Below are 3119 nucleotides of genomic sequence, written 5' to 3' on the forward strand. Positions count from 1 at the left end.
CTCACCCCACTCTTCTTGTCAGTCAGCTCGACTCACTCTCCTCACTGGATAAATTAAATCTGATCTGTGATGCGACTGTCGTTCGGCACGCTGCATTGAGCAGCCGCATTCAGTTTTTAATTGTAGTGTCTGTTCTTTTACTGAACTAAATGATTTTTATTGCTATAAAAAAATCAAAATGACGGTGGGGGTCGGTGACGCGGTGTGCAAGTGATGTAACCGGTATTGCGGCTTAACCGTCACTGTATCACCGTCAGCACCGTCTATCGCGGCAAGCCTACTATGAGATGGACACTTGCTTCTTGCACTTTGTTGCACTTTACTTTTTTACTTTTGGATTTCATTTGGTTTAATGAAATATAGTTTAATAAAATATTCTTAAGTAAAATTGTTGATTTTTTTGGTGTGGGAAATTAATCGTTTAGATTAATCGATAAACTAGTCGATAGATTAATTGAAAAAAATAAAAAAATAAATAGTCGTTAGTGGCAGCCCTACAAAGAATCCTGAGACAATACGTACTAGGCCTGGGCGATAAAACGGTATCGATATTTATCGACGGTACTTCTTCTTCGATAACGATTAAAAAAATGTTCGATATAGTGCACGATATAGGCACATGCTCTGAGTGACGCAGACAGCACACACAAACATGAACACATGCTGATGAGTGCTGTGCCTGCTTGTGATGAGGAGATTGTGAATAAAAAAATCAATATTAGTCGAATTTAAAATAAACATTTGCATTTGAATGCAAAAATAGTACAATCAAATGTTAGGAGTGCGTCAGGGAGCGTCATCAGTGGAGCACGAGATGCGGTGATGATGATGTTGATACATTTTTTTTAGCTATATCGCCCAGCCCTAATACGTACTATCCTAAAGTACACTCAAACTGTGGCAATATGAACCGCTGAAATGCTTCATCTTTAGATTGCTGTATACAGGAAACTACCTTTTTACCTATTACCTTTGCCACCAGACAGAGAAGTTGACTCAAAAGCAGAGACTATATGCCCTGTGAAACAGATGGCTGCTTTCATAATTTAAAGGTAAGGGAACTCTGGGCCTTGTCATAGCTGCTGTAAGGCATTCGGGGCATGGTGCCACTCTGGGTGTCGAGATGTTAATTAGGGAAGGCTGAAGAAATGTGGGAGCATAATGGGATTCTGGTGAATGGAAGAGATTTTGATTAAAGAGGGAAAAATGGTTGTGAGATGAGCATAAAAGAGGTAATGAATAAAATGGCTGAATTGTTAGATTTTCATAATGAGAGGAGGAAGAGGCTTTGTGGACATTGGTAATCATCGTGAACATTACAGGCAGTGATGGATAAATACCCATTATGCAAGCAAGCGGGAACCTAATTTGAGAGGGATTTAATTAGGTTGCTTCAGCACAAATAACTGCATTATATAAGGATCAAGATGGAGGGGCTCTTCTTATACACCTGTATTGAATACCATTTTATGCAAAACAACAAACAGCTGTCTGCTATTAGGCCTCGCATTGTGTGAGAGATGTGGGTTGCTCTTTTCCTATGCTGTTTATCGTAAGAATAATGGAAAACTAGGTGAGGGTGGGAAATAATGACCCCTAGCACCATTATCCTGTGCATGCTAGATTTATGTTGTAGTCTTTTGCAGGAGGTATTAAGCCGCTCCTGAAACGTGCAGTTGCACAGTGCAAGAGATGACCTTTCTTTAGTCACCATTTCCTTTCCTTTATTATGGCGTGAACGAGAGCTGCCTGGATAACAACCCTGTCTGACTCATGCTCGGCCAGAAATGGCTGCTAAAACAATCTTCTCAACTAATTCAGACCTAGGTTTTGCATTGGAAACAGAGGAAAGCTTGTTTTCCTATACGCACATTCTGTTTGACTTGTCACATTGTAGGGATATACAAAGAACTCGGACCAATATCGATAAGCCACAGATTATTATCATGCTATGGCAGATAACCAAGTAGCCGATATTAAAATTCTATATTATTTAGTGTGTATGTAGAGAGGTCATTTTTATAAATTCAACTATAATTTTCTCTTGTGGATATGTAAACATCTTTTATGTGAAATATCTTATTCAGGTCAGTACTAAATAAAAAATAACATGCATTTTGTATGATACCTCTTATTTTGGTAAAATAATTAACATTTTGCAGATTCTACAAGGTGTATGTAAACTTTTGACCTCAACTGTATTAATGTGATCAAATAGATCTTTCTATTAAACACTGTCATGGTTTCCATTAGGCTTGCCGCGATAGAAGGTGCTGACGGTGATACCGTTGTTAAGCCGCAACACCGGTTACGTCACTTGCCCACCGAGGCACCGACCCCCACCGTCGTTTTGATTTTTTAATAGTAATAAAAATCATTTAGTTCAGTAAAAGAACAGGCACTACAATTAAAAATTGAACGTGGCTGCTCAATGCAGTGTGCCGAACGACAGTCACATCACAGATCAGATTTCATTTATCCAGTGAGGAGAGTGAGTCGAGCTGACTGACAAGAAGAGTGGGGTGAGACAGATAAGACAATCGCGGATGATTTAGTTTCGAAACAAAATGCAAAAGCGCCTGTTTGGCCGTATTTTAGATTTTGAAAAGCCTGTTGACTTTTGCCGTTTATCTAAGGTGATTTTGGAAGTTTTTTTAAATATTTGTTTCTTATTTAATTGGTTCCACAGTGTTTGCTGATTTTTACATTATTTAAACTTTGTGTAATTTATTTATTTTATTTGACATCAAGGTAGGGCTGTGCAAAAAATCGAATGCAATTTTCATGCGTATATCATCAGTAAAGGTGCTCCTGTGATTAGTAGTAAATCTCCAGCATGTGCGTTCAGATGGAGCGGCATTTACTACACAGAGCCGTAGTTCACTGACAAACTACGCAAAATCACGTTCAAAATCGCAGGCGATTCATTGCCCTTGGTTATATATTATACATGTTTACTTATTTCCAGCCTGCCCTATAGCATAGTGTATTTTTATTTGTTTTGTTAATAAAAGTTCTATGTTTTATATATAGGCTAAAGTGAGTTTGAAGTTGTATTTTGTTGTTGCATTCAAGCAATTGAAGCCGAATTGCCACTATTTGAAAGTGAAAGTAAAATG

General features: G+C 38.1%; 1 protein-coding gene across 4 annotated transcripts in view; it reads left to right on the plus strand.

Annotated features, from left to right (window-relative positions):
• The window catches only part of LOC107750495 (E3 ubiquitin-protein ligase Arkadia-like), a 49795-nt gene that overhangs the window by 8846 nt on the left and 37830 nt on the right, over positions 1-3119 (plus strand). The gene's annotated exons all lie outside the window — the stretch shown is intronic.

This window comes from Sinocyclocheilus rhinocerous, unplaced genomic scaffold (genome assembly GCF_001515625.1).
Source record: "Sinocyclocheilus rhinocerous isolate Xijiao unplaced genomic scaffold, SAMN03320098_v1.1 scaffold19, whole genome shotgun sequence".
Lineage (NCBI taxonomy): Eukaryota > Metazoa > Chordata > Actinopteri > Cypriniformes > Cyprinidae > Sinocyclocheilus > Sinocyclocheilus rhinocerous.